The sequence below is a fragment of the Mesocricetus auratus genome, unplaced genomic scaffold (assembly GCF_017639785.1).
Source record: "Mesocricetus auratus isolate SY011 unplaced genomic scaffold, BCM_Maur_2.0 Super-Scaffold_100019, whole genome shotgun sequence".
NCBI classification, from domain to species: Eukaryota; Metazoa; Chordata; class Mammalia; order Rodentia; family Cricetidae; genus Mesocricetus; species Mesocricetus auratus.
Window position 1 is genome coordinate 18,315,897 of NW_024429200.1, and position 27,598 is coordinate 18,343,494.

The window sequence follows — 27,598 nt, forward strand, 5'->3', positions numbered from 1 at the left end:
CGTCTGTCAGAATAGAACAGGATATATACATGCGTGTGTGTGTGTGTGTGTGTGTGTTTGTATATACTAATTTCATCTTTTGTAACTGGAATCACACATATATTAATGTTGGACTTTTAAACTTCATAGCTATAGGAGATTCACACACACCGTTGTGTTGTGATTTCATCATTTTGTACTGTAACATCTTACATAGTGTCTACTAACATACATTCCAACACATTTATAACAGTTTGGTTATGGAGTCTTCAGTCAATAGACATTTGAAGTGAAAGCTAACAACATGTTTGTATTATTTTATATTCTCACCAGCAATGGCCAAATTTTTTCCACATTCAAGAGAATTCTGCCTTTCTCATTTTTATGCATATTGGTGCAGCAAGCATATTATTTTGGTTTTTATTTGGACTTAACAAAATGCACTTATCAAAAAGTACATTAATGACCTTTAATATACTTACGAAAACCTGTAACACTATGAAGCATAGGGAAGAAACACATAGTATATAAAAGAATTTGATGATAATAAAGTAAAATAAACAGTAGTAAAAATTAGGGACAAAAGAGTAGTAGTAGCAAATGAATGCTGTGTTTCACCAAGAACCCCATGATAATTCAAAACAAGCAGCCCAATGAAATGCTCCACTTGGCCTACAGATAAATGTTTCTAATAAGGTCATTTTTGGTTTATGACAAATAGCAGGTATTAATAAGCCCTAGTAACTCATTAGGTTTCATAATAATATGGAGTCCTTTTATGTCGGCCCTCGAGAGCATCATCTAACAGCTGGATCCCCAAAGGAAAACTACTAGAATATCAAAGGGTATACTTATTAATATTCTTTCAAACTCCATGTCTTAATAAAGCTTAATCTCAAATTTCTCACCTTTAAATGATTCCGTTATCCTGGAGTCGTTAGTTATGCATTTCCTATACACCTTACTAAGAATGACAGTTTTATCTTCAGAGGGTTTGTTCAGTAAGTGGTACAAAGATAATAATCCTCATGAGGGTGCTGTCAGCTATTGTGTATCCAGCTGCTATGTAGCTATTGATAATAGACACCAAGAAGAGATTGAACCCTTGGAAAACTTGCAAGAAAGCATCTACCAATACAGTCATTATTTTTCTTGGGCATATTTTCCTGTAAGTTTTAGCTGCCAAATAACAATATTTTTACATAAGAGACTTTTCAACTAAAAAAAAGTTTCCTTAGTAGTTCTCACAACTTAGCATCTAACAATGATAGCCAGAATTAAAATTTTTTGTTCTAGATTGGCAAAATAAATTGCAGCAAAATAATATTTTTAGATGAGAAACAACTCAATCAACTCTTCAATGAACCATAATAAAAGTATCCAAAAGTATCTGAATGACCTCAATAATGCTATCTATAGTCATACTCATTTACCAGGGCTTCAAGCAGATGGCAAGGAGCTACTTTCTCAATGGGTGTTTCCCAAATATTGTTCCTCAAGCTCAATAAGACACACTGAAAAGTAAATCACTTTCATTATCCACAAGACATCATCTTCAGTAGCAGACTAGATTAGTATTTGTAGCACCCTGAGAATTCAAGTTCTCCTGAAGAATAATGTTAAGTATGTTATTTCTGATCATAAGACAAGCTTTGACTAAAACCTGTAAAATGCAGATTTTAAAAAAGAGGCAATATAGTTGGTTTGGGATTTTGTTGTTGTTTTCTGAGACAGGGTTTCTCTGTGTAGCCCTGGCTGTCCTGGAACTCACTCTGCAGACCAAGTTGGACTCACAGAGCCCCACCTCCTGAGTCCTGGGATTAAAGGCATGCATCACCACCACCTGGGCAATGTAGCCCTGTGGTTCTCTAGATAAAAGAGGGAAGGCCATTTTGTTTTGTTCTCTCTCTCTCTCTCTCTCTCTCTCTCTCTCTCTCTCTCTCTCTCTCTCTCTCTCTCTGTGTGTGTGTGTGTGTGTGTGTGTTTCTATGTGTGTATACCTTTGGATACATTTGTATGTGAGTGCCAGAAGACAGCCTCAGGTGTTTAGGTGACTTCCACGTTGCTTTTCTCTTTCTTTCTTTCTTTCTTTCTTTCTTTCTTTCTTTCTTTCTTTCTTCCTTCCTTCCTTCCTTTCTTTCCTTTTGTTTTGTGTCTCTCTTTAGCCTGGGACTTGCTTCATGAGCTGGATTAGCTGGCCTGCCAATGATCTCCAGGGTCCACATGCAAAGGCAATCTAGAAGGTCACAGATATGGGGTAAATAGATTATACTGACTGCCTCTGTCTAATGGCTCAGAAGAGGACAGGGATAGCTAAGGACAGACATCTCTCCAGTAGCTCAGGGATGTTGTGTCTGCATCCTAAACATGGATGTACTCAATAAAGATGATGATGATGGCATGGGAACCCAAAAGAATTTGATGCTTAACAGAAGGCAAAGCTAAGAAAGAAGGACATTAGGGGCTTCTTGTTTGTTTCTCTGTGTTGGCAGTAGAAAGGAAAATTTACATACATTTATGAATTGGAGATTCAAGGTGCTTTACCTGGTTGGTGAGCACCTGGAATTCCCAGGGGTCATTGTGAGCTGTGGGTTAGGAAGAAAAGATAGGCTGCTACTAAGAAGCATTACTCCCTTGGTAGTTCTTAAGTAACTTAAGTCTGCAAAAATTACAAGTCAAATGTGGTGATTTGCTGTCATTCTATACAACTACACACCATAGAGCATAATTTTATCATTACATTTCATTATAAAGTCTTTCTTAATATTGCATAAGATTCAGCCTTAATGATATTCAGGGCACCCATTTATTTTGTGTCCTGTTCACAATTTCCACATGATATGTAGACTCTTATTTGAACACTTCATAAATACATGTCCTGTGAGTAAATAATTTATGACATATCATTAATGATTGTATTAATTTGAGTTTGACGTTGAAAGATCCATCTCAGAGACAAGGTTGTTAATGGAAACACTTTCTCCGTCACAGGATTTTCTAACTGCTCCCATTGCATATAGGCGTTTTTGCTTTTAAAAATTCATCTTTGCATGTCTATGATATATGTATACATGTGTGTATGTGATGTACATGAATGTTTGTATTCATAAATGTGGGTATGTGCATACCATGGCATACATGCACACCATGGCATGCATGTAAACACAGAGGACCAGCTGGAGGGTCAGCACTCACCTTCTACCTTGTTTTGAAACTGTTTTGTTGTTCACTTCCTACTGCATACTCCACATTTTTCGTCCTGTTAGCTTTCAGGGATTTTTCTATCTCTGTCTCTCATCTCAGTGTAATAGAACTGGATTATAGACGTGGACTGACAACTCTAGGTTTACTTGGGTTCTGGAGACTCAAAGTCAGGTCCTTGCCCCTATAATGAACTTCGCCCACACTGGCCAATCCTTCATGTATGTTCTTATTCAGTCTTTGTCCAGGCTGTATTTTATCTCTGTTGAGAGCTGGAAAAGAACTTGTACACTGTGTGTATTGTAAACAAAGAAAGAGAGACTTCACACAGACTGTAGTAGTTGCAGCACTTGAGCCTGTGTCTGCAGCTTTGGGATGGGTGTTAAGTTCCTAGATCTCTGGGTGTCTACTCTTAATGCTGCTGAGAGAGCACATGGCAGCAGATGAAGGGAGCAGTGTAAGAGAACCAGTAGCCATCTACCAAGATACCAGAAAGATACATGCGCAGTAGCTTACCAGGACAGTTAGTTTTTCGGAAGGAATTAGGAATTTTTCATTTGGAAGAACACCTTTAGGCCAGAGAGTTAGCTAATTGGTAAAGGTCCTAGCTGCCTAGTCTGACAATGCAAGGTCTGTCCCTTGAGCCCACATGATAGACGGGACTAACTCCCCACAAGCTGTCCTCTGGCTTCCACATATATATCATAGCATGTGAGTACACATGCACTCAAATACACACACACACACACACACACACACACACACACACACACACACACAGGCACACCAATAAAAAGTAATAAAAATTTAAAAGATATTTAACAGGGAATTTCTTTTTGTGATAATTAACTGGAATTATCATTATGTAAATAGCACAATGTATAAAAGAAACAATGCTTTCTTTCTTTCTTTTTTTTAATTTGAAGAAAATCACACTTCAGCATTATTTCCAGCAATACGTGTGTGGAGAATAGATGAAATTTTAAAAATGTATTTAATAGAAATAGAATTAGATCACTTTTCCTCCTCCATTTCTTCTCTCCAACCACTTCTATTTCCCCCTCAAATCAATGCCAATTTTTTATTATTATTGTTACATATGTGTGAGCATATATGTGCACAAATACATAAATACTACAAATTGAATCCATTTGCATTTTTTCTGTGTAAGTGGCTTCACGATAAACAAAGAGTGCATAAAGGTTTGTTCTGCCCTTGGGACAATATACATGATATTTAGGTCCTCAATATCACTATCTGTATGGTATTTTGAATTTGACATACAGAAATACTAAATATGCAGGATGGTTCTTAATACTTCCTATGCTTTATCAACACTTTATAAAGTAAAATGTATGTATTTCCACTGAGAGGAGACAGTAAATTTTTAACGTTCCCCACATTTAGAGCTTACCTGGTTCCTAGAAGCTCCCCAGTAAGTGTTAAGTCAGTAAATTCTAGCAGTAATACATGCTCTTTCCTAGACAAAAGCAGCAATATTTAAGTGACCCAAAGATCATCAAACTGCAAATATTAGAGTGTTGGTCTGGAGATGAGAAAATGAGTTTGACAGAAAATATTTTTGACTGAACATATTTGACTTGAGGAGAAAAATTAAAGATTAAAATTAAAATTAAAAATTATTCCTAACTATTGGCATAGATGATGGCATATGACAAATGCTAAAAAACTCTTTGTTGCCTTCAAGGGTTCATCCATGCATGTGCAATTGTATTTACTTGTTTACATTTATGTTCCCTGCTTGTTTGGTTAGTGGTATGAGGTTGTAAGCAACACAGAACAGTTAACATGAAATACTTGTGAGCGTCCATCCTCAAGGATCCACAAAGACGGCACTTGAGAAGTAGGGGAAACTTTCTCATTTCAGAACAGATACCCCTGATGCAGTCATTCTATGGCCAAAGATAGAAGTAATAAGCATGGCCAGTAATAAGCATGAGTGAGAGAAAAGAACAAAGAGAATATGATACTATGGGAAAAAACACATTAAAGAGGGTGGTTGAGAGGTATGTAGGAGGGGATGGCTTATTTGAGTCAGAGAAAGCAGAGACATACTGAAGAGTAATGAGATATTTGGTTAGAAAATTTATGGGGTCAGGACCCTGCTGATGAAGGGCTTAGGTACCGGAGTCTAGAATTTAAGTAAGATGACATGGGGAGAAGAAAGTGATTCTAGGAGATGGCTCGGGGAAGGAGGTGTTTGGGAAAGATATTCCTGGAGAATGTGCCTCCCAAAGCAGCTAGCTTGGCAGCTGGAGATGTAACTAGTATCTGAAGGGCCAATGCTCTGGGGGAAATTTCTGGGAGCTGAAAGAAGCACAAATGCTAAGTGCCCAGCAGTCGCATGTGGAGATGCATGGGCCATGACTGAGCTCAGGGCTGTGAGTTACAGACTAAGGGACATTTGGCTACTTTTTTTGTTTTGTTCTGTTTCTTTTGTTTTGTTGTTGTTGGAGTTTTAGGGGAGTGCCTTTTTATATCTAGACAAGTAGATTTGTTTATAACCATTCTTGTAAAATACTCAAAAACAAACTAACAAAAAAGCAAAGGGTAACCAGGTTACAATCCACAACCCCAGAGATGCTAGGTAAAAAAGGGGACCCTAAGAGGGACACACATGGAGGGCTCCAGGAAGGAAAAATAGTTAAGATCTCCTGGGTAAATGGGGGAGGGGGCAGCTAGAAAAGAGGGGATGCAGAATAGGAACACGAGGGATCAAGAAGACTGAGTTGAGGGAGGGATAGAGGGGGAGAGCAATGAAAGAGAGATCTTGATAGAGGGAGCCATTATGGGGTTAGGGAGAAACCTGGTGCTAGAGAAATTCTCAGGAACTCACAAAGATGACCCCAGCTGAGACTCCTAGTAATAGTGGAGAGGGTGTCTGAATGAGCCTTCCCCTATAATAAGATTAGCGTGTACCCTAATTGTCATCATAGATCCTACATCCAGTAACTGATGGAATCAGATGCAGTGACCCACAGTCAAGCACTGGAATGAACTCTGTGAGTTCAGTTGAAGAGAGGGAGGAGGGATCACATGAACAAAGGGGGGTCAAGATCACGATGGGAAAACCACAGAAGCAGGTGACCTAAGCTGTGGGAGCTCACAGACCAAGGACTGACAGCTAGGGAACTGGCATGGGACCAAATTAGACCTTCTGAGTGTGGGTGACAGTTATGTGACTTGATCTGTTGGGGGGTTGGCAGTGGCACCAGGACCTATCCCATGGGCATGAACTGGCTTTTGGAGCCCATTCCCTATGGTGGGATACTTTGCTCAGCTTTGATACGGGGAGGGGGTTGACTTGATCCTGCCTCAACTTTGTGTGCCAGACTTTGTTGACTCACCAAGAAGGCCTTAACCACTCTGAGGAATGGATGGGGGTGGAAATGGGGAGGATGAGGGGATGAAAAAATAGTTTTAATTAAAACATATAAAATATGATCAACTTCATTGCAAGGTACAAATATATACCTAACTATGCTGACCTAAATTTTTGGTGGATAATATGCATTATTAGGTAGAAATAGGCAAGTTCACACTGGATGATTAACTATCAAATCAGTCAAAATCTATTTATGGCTCTCAATTCTTGATCAATTTCTGTCCCTTCTTAGTATTCTACCACCTTGCCAACTTCCTGACTGACATCCCTGTTGAGTCTGTCTACTTGATCAGCCACCAAATTGATCAATAGACTGGCCTGAATGACACAACTGCTCCCTGAGAAGCTGCTCCTCTGTCTGGGATTAAAAGATGTGTTTTCAGTCTCTGTGAGTTCGAGGCCAGGCTGGACCGAGAGCCTCCAAAACAATACAGAGCAACTCTGTCTTGTAAAAAACCAAAAAAAAAAGATGTGTTTCCATCATAATATTCAATTTCAGGTAATATGGCTGGCACTGAGAGCATCTGGTCTGAATCATACCACTCAGCCTGTAATATGTCTGACTCAGTTGTAGGTACATCAAAATAAATACCCATATTTCTTTTTAGGAGGTACCTTCTGGTTATTTGAGACACAGCATTAGTCCTCAGTTTTCTGTAAGTTCTTTCCAAACACAGCTGATACCCTGTGTTTAATTGGGGCTCTCCAGAGTCACTGAGATCACAAAACCCTTACCAGAGGTGATCAACTCTTGTGGTTCAAGGGTTGGTGCACCAGAAATGTGTGCAATGTTGTGGCCAAAGCATCCACTGACCCCTTCTCTTCTATCAGCCTTTGACTTGGTGGTCAGGAAAAAGCCAACAGTAGCATAAGAAACAGATGCTAGAGACCTGATGGCATTGTAGAAAGATTTAACTAACTGCATTGTAGAAAGAATGCCTACATGTTTAATAGTAATTCCTGCACTCTGTTTCACATATCTCAGTTGCCCTACTTCTCTTGCTTGATAAAAACATACACAAATTCCTGTCAAGCCAACTCTACCTGTGCATCCAGAGTGATGGATACATTCTCTGGAGCCTTTCAAGGTAATTTTTTTACCATGCAATGCCCCCATGCATTCTGAGCATTCTGCTTTATGTGTGGAGTCATGGTCATTTCAGTAGCATTTTCTTCTTTGTCTTACAGAAGATAAGTGCTCTCCCTTCAGATTCACTACAGACTTGAAGGACATCTCCAATAACTGTGGTCTTGAAACCAGTAACACTAAATAGCCAAAATGTTCCATAGGTGATTGCAGCTTTTTGAGTAATTTTTACAACAAAGTCAACTTGTTAATATCTGGATTTCGTGTATTTTTTCAACTTTGTGTACATATTGTGGGCAAGTTGCAGAAAAAAAAGTAAGGTATGAGGATTGTCTTCTGTGATAGTTTTGTAGGTTTCATGAATAATATCTTCAACTTTCTCAGCAAAACCTTAATTTAATGTTTGATTCACTTTATCAAGCACAACATGGCACATCTTTGAAAGATGTAAAAAGCCACTTTTAAGATGTTCTTTGATATGCCATGGGGCCCCAACCTCATCGCAAATGTGATTAATTTGGCTTTGATATGATGTTCCACCATAAACCCACACAACCCTGAGTTTTCTAGTTATATCTTTGAAATCTTTGGATCCTTAGTTTGCCAATTCACTTGTTGGAGCCAAAGCACTACGTACCTTTGGTGAATGGCTTTGTAAATTGCTTCTTGAATTCTTTGGAGCCTTTCACAGAAGGGTATGGCAAAAGAGACTGTCTTTCCTGTTCCTGTCTGGCCTTGAGCAATGAAATCTTTTCCTTCATATACAGAACCAAAGGTTTTGACATGGATAGGAAGGATATATGTTCCCCTCAGCCTTTCAGAAGCTGGATAGTCTCCCCAGAAATGGAGAAACTGGAGAAGGCACTTTCTTTTTGTTATTGCTATTTGAGGGTAGAATTTTTAACTTTTTTCATACTCATCAACATTTCCACTCGGTAGGGCTTTTCATTTTGACTTCTGAGATGGAGAGAATTCATCTGAAAGCCTACTAAGTCCTTCTTTGATGTCTCCATTAGCTTATCTTCTGTTTTAGCTTTAGCTGAGCTTGGGAGCATCCAGGTCATCTGTGGCACCATTTCCTCTTGTTACTGTTTCTTCATCAAGGTCATAATTGTGCCTGACTCCCTCCTACCACTTTGTGGGTTTTCTTAGCACATTAAGAATCTGTGTTCTTTCAGGGGTTTTTGTTTTGTTGTTGTTGCTTTATTCAGACTGAGGTTAGGGTAGAGCCTTTAAAACTTCCTCTGCAGGCTCCTGGTAGATAGGGACTATTTTGTACACTTAATTAGTTTAAGGTACTTGGCTTTCAAATAAAGGTTCTGGCACAATTGGACTCAATTAATACAATTTCAGAGGCTTAGTCTATTGTCATCATGGCAGGGAGCATGGCTGCATACAGGTAGACATGGTGTTGGAGAATCACCTAAGGGTTCTACATGCTGAATCTTAGACTGCAGCAGCAGCAGCAGGAGAGAGAGAGAGAGAGAGAGAGAGAGAGAGAGAGAGAGAGAGAGAGAGAGAGAGAGAGAGAGAGAGAGAGAGAACATATTTGGTTAGTTTTAAGGCTGGTTTATATTGCAGATATTAGAGACCACAAGAGACCATGATCTCTTGAACAAAGATCACAGCTTAATAAGTATTTGCAACTGTAGAGAATTAAACTGGCACAATTATGATGGCTGAAACAGCAAGAGTAAGTAGATAAGTATAAAAGGTATGTAGAAAGGGAGGAGAGAACAAAATATCTAAGTGAGGTTTAGTTGACAGAGTATTGATTAAAATGAAGGAAAGTGGAAACAGGAAACCCTATGACTGAGAAAGTAGGATTATGGTGTACGGAGCAGGAAGACCTCAAAAGAACACACCAACCAGGTTTTTCTTTTCAGCTCTTCTAAATGACTTGTTAGAATGTGTTGTGTGTTTCCTGTAATAACTGACTAAAATTATCAAGAAATAAAATATCTTCAACTCCATTATAAATATTGCAAGGTAAAAATGTGTCCTAAATTCAGTCTTTTAAAGTATGTACACACAAGTTCTATAGGTGTGGGAACAGGAAACTTTGGCACAAGATTAAAATCTCAGGCTGTGAAATACATAAACTTGTATGCAAGGCATGTATTTGCATTTGTGCTGCATAGAATTGGCATAGTATCCAAAGAGATAAAGACTGGCAAAATCAACTCATATTCAACCCTCTATTTGATCCCAGGCATTAGGTTCTTTCTGTACTGTTACGTTTTATATAAATATATGCGTTTTAACTATTAATCCTGGTCCTGGAGCCTTTACTAGTCTTCTTTAAGATAGGAGTTCAGTTCTCAGCACCACATCAGGCATCTCACAACCCCTTATAAGATCAGGGAATCTGACTCTTGGGCACCTACACACATTTGATGTACATACATACAAATACATATACATGCATGAATTTAAAAAAATTTTAAGACACTCTTAATCTGATATATCTGGAATACGTTGTAGTCATGAAGTGTTTTTCATGTGGAACCAAGAAGATTGGATAGGAACAATGTTGACTTTTTCTAGTGCTCCATTTGATTCTGTTGCTGTAATATGGACGAAGCCCACGGAAGGTTTATTTTTTTTCTTTTTTCTGAATTTGTTTTTTTTTCTTTTTTAAATCTAAGTTAGAAACATGTTGTTTAACATGTCAATCCCAGCTCCTTCTCCCCCCCCTCCCCTCCTCTCACCACCAGGTCCCTCAGCCCCCCCACCCAATCTCCACTCCAATACCCAGGGAGGTTGAGGCCCTCCAATGGTGGATCTCCAGAGTCTGTCATTTCATCCAGGGCCCTCCCACAAGAGTCCAGGCTGAGAGAACATCCATAATCCATCATTGTGGGATGGGCACTCAAAATCTATTTGTACATCAGGGATAAATACTACCCAAGGCCCCATAGATTACCTAGGCCTCCTCACTGACACCCACATTCAGTGGGTCTGGGTCAGCCCACCCAGCCATCAATCTTGGGTCCTCTTGTTCAGGTCACTGTTTCTGTTGGTTAAGCCAGCCCAGTCTTAACTCCTTTGCTGATCAGTTCTCCCTTTCTGTCACTGGATTCCAGGAATTCAGTTCAGTGTTCCGCTGTGGGTGTCTGCCTCTGCTTCCATCAGTCGCTGGATGAAGGTTCTGTTTTCTAGACTCTCTGGAAGTGCCCACGGAAGTTTTACACATGGAAAAGAGCAGTGCACTAAGTGTTATAAAGCTCAGGTTTGGGATCTCCACCTACAATTACGGGAGTGTTAAGCCCAGGAAACACTTTAGCTCCTGGGGCCTTGTTTCTAATGCTTTACCTACAATTCTGTAACTAAATAGTAATAAACTACTTAATAAAGTGCCAGGAGGTCATTTCTCTCCTTCATGAGAAGGCTCTAATGATATGGCCAAATAGATGGCTTTTGTGAATTAGTAATTCAAGCTAAGAATTTGTGTTAATGAGAAGCCTTGCACTTTTAAAGTATTTTCTAAAATTATTTGCTGCTCTTTTTGAGGAGATGAAAAGAAAATATTAACTTTAATAGTAACTAAAAATTTCAATATCTGGTACAACTGAATATTCATTTCTTTGAAAAGATATTGACCTAATAATTGCCATAATCATTAACTCGTTAAAGTAATGCTTTAGCACCAACATCAAAGTGGAGTCTTCTTTTACTATTCAATATTTCATCAAGGGTCCCAGCTCTGCATTACAGACTTGCAGGGAAAAATTCGGTCTCCACACGGCTCTCAGATTCCCTGCTAGATGAGCTTAGAATATACCTAGATCTGTAATAAGATAATAACAACACTCAAATACGACTGAGCCATTGTGGTAAGGTTGTAAATTAAAATGGTAACTACTGACATTTTGTAAGTCAATCTATATTCATCTATGTTTAAGAATGTGATGAAAACTATATTTTTGGAAATCTATAAAATACATACCATATTTGTCTTTCTTGGTTTGGGATACCTCACTCAAAATTATTTTTTTTCCCTAGCTCTACCCATTTTCTTGAAAATTTCATGAAAAAGAAGGCATGGCGTTTGGGAGGTGCGGATGATACGGGAGATGAAGGAGGGAAAACAGAGATCAGATGAACTATGTGAAAAATTATTTTCAATAAAAAATTCTTATGTGAATAACCCCTAACTGCATTGACTATTTGTCTGCATACCCACAGTTAAGTGTGACTCAAACTTGTTAAAGAAGCGTCTCTCTGCAGCAGCTGCAGATCATCACTGGAAACACAACTGGACAAAACACAAAGAACACTTCATCATGGGGTGTCCAGCTCACGGGATGCATCTACAACGTAACTCCTGTGCCAAGGATTGTGGGGTGCCCAGCTCAGGGGATGCATCTACAATATAACTCATGTGCTAAGGATCAGAGAACACAGAAAACAATATGAGACATAGAGATTGGAAGACCCATAGGTTCAAGAAGTCTACTGTGAGATTATGTCTCCTAGAAATGACAGGGGAGCTACATCCATGATACCACAACAATATGACTACCTAAAAAAGACCCAAATGATGACTATACCAATAATTATGCTAATGTGGGAGAAAGACGTAGTAGGGTTCGTCATGTAGAGGAAGAACTACAGGCAACTAAGAACTGTGAAGAGAAAGAGAATTAGTCTTCTCCCGGGGATAAGCCCCAATTTGATATCCATACCTACTGGTTAGCCCTGAAATCATACATATACAATGACACACTCCCCACAACCAGTTGTTCTCTGTATTTTTGCTAGTTGTGGTTTCTGTGATAGTCTTCATCTCCTGCAAAGAGAAGTGGCTTTCATAGGGGGTTAGAACTACGTTTATCAAGCAAAAAGGTCTCAAAAATTGAAAGAAAAAATTTAAACACTAAAAACATGAACATGATGGTGAAGAACAATGGACAAATTCCCAGTATAATTCCTGTGAGGGTTAATATTGATTGTCAACAAACAAGGTCTAAAATCCTTGAGGAGAGAAATATCTGGGGATATCTGCCAGGAATTGTTCAAACTAGGGTTGCCTCTTACACACCTGTGAGCTTTTCTTGATTAGATTAATTGAAATGACCCATAAGTGTCCTCCCACCTCCAGCAGCCTTGGCAGCCTAGAAATGGAAGCTAGTGGGAAGCTAGCTAGGAAGCTGAGTGGGAAACTTTTGCTTTTGCCTATTTGCCTTTGTCTCTGCTGATAACACCAATACTACTGCTGCTGTCCATTGCTGAGGTGACAACCAGACTCTCATGAGCACATCCCCAAGTGTATTTTATGGAAGGGGTTCTTTCATTTACTATATTGTTTTTTCATATAACTTGAACAGAGCATATAATTAATGATTGTTGATTAATTTTTGTAATTGGAATAATGAGAAAAAAGTATAGATTACATGAGGCATTCCTCTAAACATTAGGAGGAAATATATGTAAGTCATCTCAGGTTTTCTGGTTAAACATGTCCTTGGAACCCATGCCAGAGCTTTGGTATCAGAATATTTGTGGATTGTTTATGTGATTATTATTCTGTCATTAAAGTTTGAGAGCCAGAGAACTAGGAAGACCATAAAGATGGTTTCTATATGGAAAAGCTAGAATGATCTCAATGATTGACAGTTACAATAAAAGCAGATGAATTTCTTTCACACTAATCCACTGACATTGCATGGTGAGTCAACTGTGTATATAGAATGTATTACTTTTCTGTCAAGTTATAGGGCATTAGAAATTCATTTTAAGATATTGGAATTAAAACTCCTTAGTGGGATAAACATTTAACCTTGTCATTCACAAATAATGTAGATATATTTACCTTTACATAAGCACTATGGAAGCAGACATGTCAAGGGATAGTTTTATTGCTATTGCTAGTTTACAAGGACTACACACTGAGTGGTAAAATTCTTGACTGCATTCACCATATTTATGCTTGAGTGTGTATACATAGATTGTAGATAGGTAGATAGATGATAGATAAATAGATAACAGAGAGAAGATAGATAGACAGACAGATAGATAGATGATAGTTGTGTTTGGTTTTGAATTTTCCTGCACTACATATCAGATGGTTAAATATCATGACTTGGATATACTTTTAGTGTGTTGGAGGAGGTGGCAGTTTGATCAGGTCTGCTGAAATGTAAAGGAAACTAAAGAAATTATCAGTTCTCATTTGATGATACAATACTAGAGACTTGATAGATGGCTATGAAGTTAAGGAAATCTGGTCAAAGTATGAATGGGTAAGAGTTATTACTTGACCTGGGATTTATATAATTAACATAAACAGAGTCAGAGACTCAAGGCCTAGAGTATATATTATGCACAAGGCAGTGTTGCAGAAATAGTGTGGCATTGGGTAAACTGGGTTATAACCTTCACTTTTGCACTCAGTTAGCTGTGAACTTTTGGACACATGAGCTAGAAAACATTTCTTAAACTCAGTTTTTCTTTTTAAAAATAGGGCTTTCTTTGCTGAGTTTACATTGGTGCTTGTTATTTAGCAGAGTGGCTGGTATAACAGTAAGCATATAATAGATCTTCATTCTCATTCTCCTTTTAACAAAAGATAAATATTTATTCCCATGCTAGTTTCCCTTAAATATTTGTTTTAAAGACTCGTTTTCTAGAACTCTTCTGTGTTATTCCTCAGTGAGAGTGACGTGAGACAGCACTGCCACACACAGAGCCCTGTAAAGGTCCATATGTTTGGCGAATTAATGAAGCAGCAATTACTGTGACCATCAAAATGTGGCTGTGATCTAGTCCAGAGGAGTACACTATAATGCTTATGAACATGAACAGCAATTACTCCCACCTGCCAAAGAATTACAAGGTTCTAATTAATGCTAACATCTGGTGATTAGCAAGACTATAAATAACAACATTCTCTCAAGATTTGAAATGCCCCTTGTCTTTGATTCATTTGTGGGCTCTGGGGGGCCATTCTGGGGTGCATTTGAGATCACAGAGAGAGGGAGACAGGAAGCTTGACATTGATGTACAACTTAGAAACTATTGCAGCAAACACCTCACTTCACTCTTTCCTGGGGGAGGAATTAGGTCTTCACAGGGTCTCTTCTAAGGAAACCTTTTTGCAGACCAGTTTCTCAGACCAGTGTCTCACTAGTCCTGTGAAGAAATGGGGGGCTTTCCCTGTGGGCAGTACATCTTTGATGTCCAGATTATTTTCGTTGGTGGACCTTTGATAACACATCTTCTCTTAACACACTGCCTACTGAACAGTACACTTAGTCTTTTCACATGTCTGAATAATCTTTACTAAAACTTAAAGGACATTAGAGTTGTTAAGCAGAGTGCTCCAGTGTCATTAATGAGGGTTGATTATCTACCACTGTGTGCGTGTAGGTGTTCTACCATTGCATCTGATGGTCACTGGGAACACTGCACATCCTTGGTCTCCTGCTCCTTCCTACTTACCTGTTTTCCACTCATTCCACTATTATCCCTTTCCAGTGATAGAGTGCCTTCCCTGTAAAACAGTGTTTGTACAAGATTGCAGATTATTTCGTTCAGTTGCCTGCTGAGACAGCCTGTCTCACCGTGGGCAGGCAACTCTGGAAGAGAGGGACTGTGGGATGGAATGGAAGCCACATGCTGCAGTCATTTCCAACTCTATACAGGGTCACAGTCATCCTTTCCCACAGGCAGTCTCAACCACCTGCACAGGTGAGAATATGTGCCCTCCCTGTATGCACCAATAAACATGGTTCCATCTGTCAAAGGTTGGGCACTTCTCTTTTTCTACCTCTGGTCTCTTTAAGCTGCTTCAGAAATCTAACAGACAACATTTTTCAATGTTATACAATAAGGATATGGACTTATTTTACTCTGACCCTAGGCCAACAGAACCTTTTTATACTGAGCCCTAATCTGAACATTAATATCTGGGCAAATATCCTGTTTCAGTCACACTTATTGGCCCTATTCCCATATTTTCTCAATTTGACCCAAATTGATTACTATGGTTAGGTGAGGGACTTGGAGGTGAAGTCTGCCTTAGTCATAGTCTTAAGAACCATCTTATAGTAAAGATAAATCAGGCTCAATTCCTGCTTATGATTAAATCTCTGTTTCTTAAGGAATGGGTTTTGCCTCACCTGTAACCTTAACTCCAAATGGTCTGTACTATCTGTTTTTGTTTTAAAAAGTTACTATAACCTTTTGCAATCCTATCATTTTTCAAAAGATTGATATGACAACCTTGTTATGACTACTTTGCAATCATATCTTTGTTTCAGGGGGTCATTATGGCTAACTTGTTATGCTTATGTTCTGCTCCTGTAACCCTGCCAATTTTGCCCACAACATCCTCATTTGGAAACCTGCCACCTTGTCTTGACCATAACCCAGCCACCACATTTCTGGCAGAAGCCTCCCACCCAACCAGAGGCCAGACCAGCATCCTGAACCCTAGGTAAAATTGCCCCCACCCTGTCCACACTCACCCAGAATAACTCCAACCACAACTCATTTTCTTCTCACCATATCCCATCCCACACTTCCTGCAGAAGCCCTTCTACCCCATTAGAGGCCAGGCAAGCTCCCTGACAACCAGATAAGTCAACCTCCCTACTCTAACCCTGCATAACCACACTTCCTCTCCTTGTCACCATATCCTGGCCCATAGCTCCTGTGGAAGCTCACAGACCAGCTCTCTGAAAATCAGGCAGAAGCCTTCTACTTCAGCAGAATCCAGGCTAGCATCCTGAACCCTAGAGGACCCCCATCCAGAAGAGAGGCCAGAATTCCAAGTTCCAACATGGATTGCAACCCTCTGCTGGACCAGACACCAGGTCATTATGTCACCACCGGAGACCAGTCATCTCAGTACAGCAAGCCCTGAATATTTCAACACAGCTGAAGCACAAGAAAACAAGCTTAACACCAACTTTATGATGATGATAGAGATCCTTAAAGAAGAAAATGAAATAAATCCCTTAAAGAATTTGAGCAAAACACAATAAAAAATTGGAGGAAACCAATAAATTCCCTTAAGAATGTCAAGAAAGCCTGGGGAAGAGGCAACTGGAGGAAATGAATAAAATTGTTCATGACCTGAAAATGGAAATAGAAGCAATAAAGAAAACACAAGCATGGATTTCTGGAAATGGGAAATCTGGTAAATACAGGAACTACAGAAACAAGCATCACAACGGAAAGCAAGAGATAGAAGAGAGAATGTGAGCCGAGGTCCCTCTGTCCCTTATCTGCCATATGTTGGCAGGGGCAAGGGAGAGATGCGATCGCCATCCCTCACGGCCTGTGATAGCGGGTGGGAGAGCTGTGCTTGCCTCTCACCAGCTCCAGCATTCAGGAGAGCAGCCCCTTCATCTTGTCTGGGCAGCAAAATACTCTCTTGGGGGCTCAGCTGAGCTGGCTCCAAAGATGTGAGCATAGGAGAACTGGCACCAGTATTCACCTGCCATGTGGGAGCATGGGCGAGGGAGAGACCCTCTTCCCTCTTGCCCTTCACTGCCTGAAGCAGACAAGGGAGCTCGCCCTACCCCTTATCAGATCTGGCACTCAGGAAAGCAGGCCCTGCACGGGGTCCTAGCAGCACAATAGAGCTGACCCTGTTAACAGGGATGAGCATGAGCTGGCCCAAGAGTGTAGTCTGGGAGGTCTGGTCCTGCCCCTCATCAGTCATACGATGGTCTGGGCAAGGGAAAGACCCCACCATCGCCACCTGTGACAGGTGGGAGAGCTGGCCCTGTGGTCATAAGAGTGGGAAAGCTGTTCTTGGCCTTTGGGCATCACCTGGGAAACACAGTAGAGCTGCCCTGATTACATAGGTAAGGGAAAGCTGACCCTGAGGTCATGAAAGCAAGAGAACCAGTCTCCCTCCCTCCATGCCCCTTGTTTAAGCCAGTCAAGGCAATGCAGGAGAGCTCACCCTGGTTCAGGGCGGGGTGGGGGGATGGGGGAGTGGCAGACTGATCAACCCTGCAGGTACCCAAGCTCAGAACTAGGGTTAGGGGTTGGGTCACCTAACATCCACCCCATGTATGATCTGCTGTAGCATGTGAGGGTGAAGGGGCCAATCCTGCAGATCCAGAGCTGCAGGATCTCTACAGCACAGGGCAACAATATTCGAGAGGAGCCGGTGTGGGGTAATCCTTTTGTACACTATGAAAACGTGTTGATCTCATTGTTGATTAAAAGCTTTGTTCAAAGTGAGGCCGGATTTTGGCTCAGAGAGAATGCTGGGAAAAAGGGCGGAGCTCAGGAGAGAGAATGCTGGGAAGAAGAAGGGCAGAGTCTCGGGGGTCAAGAGAGGCACAGAGGCTGGGCTGTGGTGGCTCACGCCTTTAATCCCAGCACTTGGAAGGCAGATGAAGTCTGTGAGTTTGAGACCAGCCTGGACTACAAAAGCTAGTTTCAGGATAGCCTTCAAAGCTACAGAGAAACGCTGTCTCGAAAAAAATTAAAAAAATAAATAAAACAGAGGCACAGAGAGAAGCAAAATGAATGTGCCATGTTGAAAGAAGATACAGCCACGTGGCAGGGGGTAGATAAGAAATATGGGTTAATGTAAAATGTAAGAGTTAGCTAGTAACCAGCTAACTGACTGAGCATTTATAATTAGTAAAGTCTCTGAATGGTTATTTGAGAGTGGCTCCCAACACACAGAGAAACTCAGCCTACAAGGAGCCCCACTGAGGCCTGGTATTGATGATGTCGCAGAAATCAGAGGCCTTTAACCAGACCAATAACTCTTTGCAATGAACATTTGCTTTATGGACAAAAGACAATGCCTTGTGACCCCCTTTGTCACAATACAACTTCCATAAAGAGATTTTCTCCTTTTAAATTTTTCTCTTAAATGTTATTTTATTTTATTTTGGGGACAGGGTTCAAGGGCAGAGGGTGAATATGAAGGGATGGGGAGATGAATGGGATGGAGATGCATGATACGAAAGACACAATAAATAAATAAAAAGAAACCTTAAAAATAATAGAAATACATGTATCAGTCAAGGAAATTCCTGACAGAAAACATCCAGGAAATCTGGGACACTATAAAAAAGACCAAACCTAAGAATAATAGACATAGGAGAAGGAGAAGATTTGCATCTCAAAGGCCCTCAAAATGTTTTTAACAAAATCACAGAAGAAAATTTTCCTAACCTAAAGAAGGAGAAGCCTATAAAGGTATAAGAAGTTTACAGAACAGCAAATAGATTGGGTCAGAAAAAGAAAGTCCCCTTGACACATAATAATCAAAACAATAAACACATAGAACAAAGAAAGAATGTTAAAATCTACAAGGTCAGATAACATATAATAGTAGAGCTATTTGAATTACACCTGATTTCTCAATAAAGACTCTAAAAGCCAGAAGGGCCTGGACAAATGTGCTGCAGACTCTAAGAAACCACAGATTCCAGCCCAGACTACTATACCCAGCAAAACTTTCAATCACAATAGATGGAGAAAACATGATATTCCATGATAAAGTTGGATTTAAACAATATCTAACCACATATCTAACAGCCTTACTGATGGTTCTAGAAGGAAAACTCCAATGCAAGGAGGTTAAATACATGCACAAAACAGTCAGTGCATAATCTCACACCAGCATAACACAAATGGAAACACATATGCATGCACACTAACAACAACAACACCAATAACAATTTCTACAAAAAAGCCCAGGAATTAACAACCATTAGTCAGTGATAATTTCTCTCAGTACCAATGGACTCAATTCCCTAATAAAAAAGACACAGATAACAGAATGAATGTGAAAACAATATATCTGTCCTTATGCTGCAAGTAAGAAACATGCCTCAATTTCAAAGGAGGTATAACCTCAGAGTAAAAGTTTGGAAAACGATTTTACAAGCAAATTGTCTCCAGAAGCAAGCTGATACAGCTATTCTAATATCTAACAAAATAGACTTCAAATCAAAATTAACCAAAAGAGATAAGGAAGGACACAATACTCATGAAAGGGAAAATCCATAAAGATGATGTTTCAATTCTCAACATCTACTCTCCAAAATGCAAGGGTATCCATATTTGTAAAAGAAGCATTACTAAAACTTAAATCATAATTGATAGTTGGATACTCAATACCCAAATATCACCAGTAGAAATATCTCCCAGACATAAACTAAACAAAGAAATAACAGAGTTAGCAGATGTTATTAACTAAATGGATCTAACAGATATGTGCAGAACATTTCACCCAAACACACAAAAAAAATACCTTCCTCTCAGTACCTTATGAGGTGCACATTCTTCAAAACTGACCGGATAGTAAGTCACAGAGCAAGTCTCAAAAGATACAAGAAAATTGAAATAACTCCCTGCATCCTATCAGACTACCTATCAAGGATTAAAATGTATCTTCAACAACAGAGACAACAGAAAGCCTACACACTCATGGAAATTGAACAACTCTATACTGAATGACTCTTGGATGAAGGCAGAAACAAAGAAGGAAATTAAAAACTTCCTGTAATTCAATGAAATGCACAATATACTCAAACTTTTGGGACACAACAAAACTATGCCAAGAGGAAATATCATAGCACCAAGTATTTTCAATGAGAATTTGAAGAAATTTCATAGTAGTGACTTTCTAGCACACCGGAAAGCTCTAGAAAAAAAGAAGCAAATGCATCCAAGAGGGGCAGATAGCAGGAAATTATTGAACTCAGGGTTGAAATCAATAAAATAGAAACAAAGAGTACAATATAAAGAATCAATGAAACAACCAGTTGGTTCTTTGGGAACATCAAGATAGAGAAGTCCTTATCCAAGGTAACTAAAAGGGAGAAAAAATATCCAAATTAACAACAACAGCAACAACAACAACAAAACAGAAACAAAAAGGGAACCATGACAACACTGAGGAAATCCATAGAAACATTGGGGCATATTTCAAAAACCAGTACTCCACAAAATTAGAAAATCTAAAAGAAATGGACACATTTCTTGATAGATACAACTTACTAAAGTTAAATCAAGATCAAATAAACACTTTAAGTAATCCTATAACCCCTAAAGATATGGAACCAGTCATTAAATTCTCCAAATCAAATAAAGCCCAGGACAGATAGTTTTAGCACAGAATTCTACCATGTTTTCAAGGAAGAGCTAATACCAATACTCCTCAAATTATTCCTGAAAATAGAAACAGAAGGAACATTGACAAATTCATTTTATGAAAACACAGTCACCATAACATCCAAACCACAAAAAAACTCAACAAAGAGAATTACAGGCCAATTTCCCTCATGAGCACTGATGCAAAAATAATTAATAAACCACTCACAAACTGAATCCAAAGACATATCAAGAAGATCATCCACCATGATCAAGTATGCTTCATTCCAGAGATACAGGAATGGTTCACCATATGAAAAATCTGTCATTGTAATCTACCATATAAACAAATTGAAAGAAAAAAATGTATTATCATCTCATTAGATGCCGAAAAAGCCTTTGACAAAAATCCAATGCCACTTCATGATAAAAGTCTTGGAGAAATCAGGGATGCAAAAGACATACCTAAATATAATAAAGGTAATATACAGCAAGCCTATATCCAACATAAAATCAAATGGAGAGAAATTCAAAGCAATTCTATTAAAACCAGGAATAAGACAAGGCTGTATACTCTCTCCATACCTATTCAGTATAGTACTTTAAATTCTACCTAGAGCAATAAGACATCTAAAGGAGATAAAGGGTGTAAAGGGAAGCCTTCCCACCAGCCTGGTTCCAGAGCTGCATCAGTCCCAAATAAACACATAGGAGGCTATATTAATTATGAAGCTGTTGGCCTTGCTTGTTTCTTACTGGCTAGCTGTAACTTAAGTATTTATCCCATAATTGTTGATCTAAGTATTTCTCTTACCGGAGAACTTTCCAGGCTTCTTATCCCTATGGCAGTTACATCTTGACTCCCTGTGTTTCTCCTACCCAGAGTCCTCCTGGACTCTCAGTCCCACCTATCTTGCTTCCCTTTTGGCCAACAGTGCTTTATTGACATATACACAGGACTTCCCCCATCAAAAGGGGATACAAATTGAAAAGGAAGAAGTCAAAATATTGTTATTTGTTGATGATATGATAGTATACAAAAGTGACCCCCAAGTTGCTACCAGGGAACTCTGACAGCTGATGAACACCTTCCTGGAAGTGAATGGATACTCTAACCAAGCAAGTGAAAGACAAGAACTTCACGTCTTTGAAGAAAGCGATTGGAGAAGATATCAGAAGATGGAAAGGTCTCCCATGTTCATGGATCAGTTGGATTAATATGGTAAAATTTTCCATCTTACCAAAAGCAATCTACAAATTCAGTGCAATCCTTACCAAAATCCCAACACATTTCTTTACAGACCTTGAAAGAACAATACTAAGCTTCATGTGGAAAAACAAACAAAAAATGATAGCTAAATCAATCCTTTACAACAAAAGAACCTCCAGTGGTATCACCATTCCCAATTTCAAGCTCTACTAAAGAGCTGTAGTTATAAAAACCTTATGGTATTGGCATAAACTGAAGAGTCAGACATAAATCCACACACCATGGACACTTGATTTTTGACAAATAAGTCAAAATTATACATTGGAAAAGAGAAAGAATTTTAATGAATAATGTTGGTCTAGGTGAATGTCCACATACAGAAGAATGTAAATAAATCCCTATCATCCTGCATAAAAGTCAAGTCCATTGATCCTACCTATCAAAGAGTATGGGAGATCTTTCCATTTTCTGTGTTTCTAATTTATATTTAAATTTAAATTTAAAAATAAAATAAAAAAAGAACAGAGGAAAAAAAAGACAAGTCCAAGTGGATCAAAATCGTTAACATAAACCCAGATACACTGAACCTGATAGAAGAGATAGGGGGGAATATCCTTGAACACATTGTCATAGGAGACAACTACCTGAACAGAATAACAGTATCACAGGCACTAATACTGAAAATTAATTAATGGACCTCAAGAAACTGAAAAGTTTCTGTAGGCCAAAGGACATCACCAATAGAACAAAACAGCAGCCTACAGAATGGGAAAAAAATCTTCACCAACCCCACATCTGACAGTGGCCTATTTCCCAAAGTATATAAAGAACTCAAGAAACCAGACATCAAAAATATCAAATAATCTAATTTTAAAAGTAGAGTGCAGATCTAAGTAGAGAATTCTTAGTAGAGGAATCTTAAATGGCTGAGAAACACTTTAATACATTTTCAACATCCTTATCCACCTTACACCTGTCAGAATGGTTAAGATAAAAGGCATAAGTGGCAGCTTATGATGGAGAAGATTTAGAGCAAGGGGAACAATTCCCCATTGCTGGTGGGAGTGAAAATTTGTGCAGACACTTTGGAAATAAGTATGGCAGTTTCTCAGAAAACTGGGAATCAATCTACCTCTAGACCCAGCTATAGCACTCTTGGGCATATCCCCAAAGGATGATCAATCATATCACAAGGACACTTGTTTAATAATGTTCATAGCAGCTTTATTCATAGTAGCCAGAAATAGGAAACAACTAAGATGCCCCTCAACTGAAGAATGAATAAAGAAAATGTGATACATTTATACAGTGGAACACTGCTTATCTTTTAAAAACATTGACATGATGAAATTTGCAGACAAATTTATGGAACTAGAAAAAAAATCATTCCGAGTGAGGTAACCCAGACCCAGAAAGACAAATGTGGTATGTACAGTAGATAATAAATGTAAAGTATAACCATTCTATAATCTACAGACTCAGAGAAACTAAGAAAACAAAGAGGGCTCAGGAAGTACACTTTGATCTCCCTGGGAAGGGGCAATTAAATAGATTTTGTGGGTGGACTCAGGGTAGGTGGGGATGAGAACAGGATGGATCAGGTCAGGATCAGGTCAGGAGAGATGGAGGGAGAGAGTACTGGAAGAGACAACTGGAAAACAGGGGGTGAGGAGCATTTCCAGGTGAGCTAGAGTGTAATGGAAACTCCCAGAAATTTATGAGGGTGACTCTAGGTGAGACTCCTAGAAATAGGGGATAAGTAGCCTGAACTGGCCATCTCTGTAACCAGGCAAGGCTTCCAGCAGGGAGACCGGGATCCCAACCCAGCCATATAAACTTCAACCTACAATTTGCCCTGCCCATGGGATATGCCGGCATAATGGTGGCACAGAAATTGTGTTGGTGACCAACCAATTATTGGCCCAGTCTGAGATCCTTGCCTCCCCTGACAGGGATCCCATCCCTGGCACTGCCTAGAGTGTTAGGACCCAGAGGTAGGATGATCCAGAGACCTAAGATAGAACCAAATACCACTGGGGAAAAATGTCAATGTAGAGATGCCTAATGATGCTCTGCTATGCTCATAGATTAGTACCTAGCCCAGTTGCCATCAGAGAGGGTTCATTCAGTAACTTATGGAAGCAGGTTCAGAGAGACCCACAACCAAACATTAGGTGGGTCTTGGGGAATCCTGTGGAAGAGGGGAAGGAAGAATTAGCAAGAGAGATAATGACACCCCAATGAATGCATAGAATCAACTAACCTGAACTCATAGGGCTCCCAGAAACTGAACCAACAACCAGAGAGTCTGTGTGGAACTGACCTAGGCCCCTCTGCATATATGTTACAGTTGTGTAGCTTGGTTTTCTTGTGGGCCTCCTAACAGTAGGAGAAGGGGTTATCTCTTACTATTTTGCTAGCTTTTGGGATCCTATTCTTCATACTGAATTGCCTTGCCCAGCCTTAATATACTGGGGGGGGTGTCTTATTGAAATTAGATATGACATTCTTTGTTGATATCCATGGGACACCTGTCCCTTTCTTAACAGGAAGGAGTGGAGGGAAGAAGGGAGGTGGGGGAGGAACTAGAAAGAGAAGAGGAAGGGAAGCTATGGTCAGGATGTAAAATAATAACAACAACAACAATAATAATAAATCATTACAAAGAAAAAAACCCTTGTCTTCCTCACATCCAATGCTGCACTGCTGACCTCTTGAACTCTGTCTTTAGGGAGAGATTGCCCATGTACACAAATAAAAAAGCTTACCTTAATCAATTGCTTGCTCTAATTAATTTGGTCATGATGATTTGGGCTGGTGGTCTTTTTCCTCACATCTTTAGGATTAAGAGCTAGGCTCTGAGAGATACTTAGATAACTCAGGTGTGAGGGAACTTGACCATGGAACGCTGTAGGAATCTAGGGAGCACATGCAAGGACCATTTCCTAGGTGCTGGGCCCAGTCCAACAAACTGTACATTGTGGAAACTATAGAGATGCATCAGGATAGCTGGATATCATGCAATAAAATTCAACAAAGTGAAGGCATCTAAATTACTTCGTCATGAAATTTTCTTTATTTGCCCAGATGGATCTTCCATGGTTTTCATAATATTCCTATTTAATATATTTTTCATATTATTTTTTGCCATTTTACTATTGGAAGAAAAGAGGTCCCTCCTTTCAACCAAGGGACTGTTTTTACCTTTAGAATCATAAGCAATGAGAGAAAAGAATCGAGCTAATAAAAAAAGAGAAAACCTAGCGGGGTCACAGTTAATAAGAGTTATTGCAGATCTCTTACAGGAGATTGCATTTCTATCTTCTTTTCCCTCCAAGGATTTAAATATCAGAATATATTAAAAACATTTTCAGAAATGAACAAGGTTGCTACCACTCATTCTAATTTCCTTCACTAAAAGTCTTAGACACAATTTGTGACTCCATTATCACCACATAGACATTTTAAAGACCCCCCGGGGAGTGGTGGGATAGTCTGCTAACAATGTACATCTTGAGTCATGTAAACAACTTATGTAAGATACTGGTAAATGCTAGGCATCACTTTCCCCCCCTTTTTTATTTAAATTAGAAACAAGCTTGTTTTGCATGTCAATCCCAGTTCCCTCTCCCTCCCCTCCTTCCCTGACCCCCTATCCCATCCCCTTTCTGCTTCCCAGGGAGTGTGAGGCTTTCTACTGGGGAATCTTCAAAGTCTGTCATATTGTTTGGAGCAGGGCCTAGACCCTTCCCCATATATTTAGGCTGAGAGAGCATCCCTCTACGTGGAATGGGCTCCCAAAGTTCATTCATGGATTTGGGATAAATACTGATCCACTACCAGAAGCCCCATAGATTAACCAGACCTCCAAATGGACATCCATGTTCAAAGGGTCTGAAACAGTCCTATGCTGGTTTTCCAGCTATCAGTCTGGGTTCCATGAGCTTCCCCTTGTTCAGGTTTGCTATTTCTGTGGGTTTCTCCAGTCTGGTCTTGACCCCTTTGCTCATATCTCCTCCCTCTCTGCAACTGGATTCCAGGAGTTCAGGTCAGTGTTTAGCTGTAGGCGTCAAATTCTGCTTCTATGAGCTACTGGATGAAGGCTTTAGGATGGCATATAAGGTAGTCGGCAATCTCATTATCAGAGAAAGACATTTCAGATAGCTTTTCCACTATTGCTTAGATTCTTAGTTGGGGTCATCCTTGTAGATCTCTGGACATTTCCCTAGTGCCAGATTTCTCTTTAAATCTATAATGGCTCCCTCTATTATGGTGTCTCTTTTCTTGCTAACCCTGACTTGATCTTCCTGCTCTCTCATGTTCTCCTCTCTCCTCCTCTTCTCTCCTTCTCTTTCTCCTTTCCCTCCTCCTCCCCCCATGTTCCCAGTTAGCTCAGGAGATCTTGTCCCTTTCCCCTTCTCTATGGGTCCCTCTTGTTTCCTAGCTTCTCTGGTAGTATGGAAGGTAGACTGACAATCCTTTGCTCTGTGCCTAAAATTCATATGTATGTGAGTAAATACCATGTTTGTCTTTTTGTGACTGGGTTACCTCACTCAGGATGGTTTCTTCTAGTTCCATCCATTTGCCTGAGAATTTCAAGATTCCATTGGTTTTTTTTCTGCTGAGTAGTATTCCATTGTGTAAATGTACCACATTTTCTCCATCCATTCTTCAGCTGAGGGGCATCTAGGTTGCTTCCAGGTTCTGGCAATTGCAAATAATGCTGCTATGAACATGGTTAAACAGATGTCCTTGTTGTATGAACGTACATCTTTTGGGTATATGATTAGGCATCACTTTTATGACATTTCATTTAAAATTTTAGAGTCATTTTGTTTAATCACAAATAAATGCACTGGAAATACAATATTTTGACCACATGAAAATTAAGACAAGAAAATTGTCTTCTGGAAGAGTCTTGTCTCTAAATAACTATATTATTCTAATATTTTGTAGAATCTTAAAAATTGTTTTTATTATGAACTGATACATACAAGTGGTATTTCTTAGATCATAATTTTTGTGTTGAAAATTTAGAAGTTATTTTTAATACAAAAATCTATTGTACAAGCTGGCAATAGAAATTGGTAGCAAGATTTTTACCACCGTGACATGAATTATTTCAATAAATTCTGTAGAAAGAAATTGATATGATGTGATGATTTTTCTATCCCTATTTACCAATCATTTTTAACCTCTGGTTCTGTGTTTCCTTTAATATCTTCAGGATGTTGGGAAAGTTACTAGTTTCTCCATATTCCAGTTTCCTTACCTGTGAATGGGGAGGTATTAAAGTTGAAGTAATTCAAAGTGTATGCAGAATACATAGCTGGTACTTCATAAATACTAGACATTGAGTTCACTGAAGACAGCAAACTTTTGCATGAGGTCTCCTGTCATTCAAGGAGACTTTTCCAATGATTTTTTAAGACTTAAAAATAATTTAATGAGGATAATTTTACGTTTATAATCAGTGCTAGAATATTTATTTTTCTTGCTAAATAAAGTCGATTTATTAAATGGAAGCTATATTTCCAATTGTTTTTAGCTTAATAATCATTTCTTATTTATCATTTCTGTGTTGTTAAAGGCTTTAAAATTTTATATTTGAAAATTTCTATACAGTGTATTGATA

At 39.2% G+C, this 27,598-nt stretch overlaps 1 pseudogene; it reads right to left on the minus strand.

Moving 5' to 3' along the window:
* The window catches only part of LOC101842270, a 78,453-nt pseudogene that overhangs the window by 39,175 nt on the left and 11,680 nt on the right, over positions 1 to 27,598 (minus strand).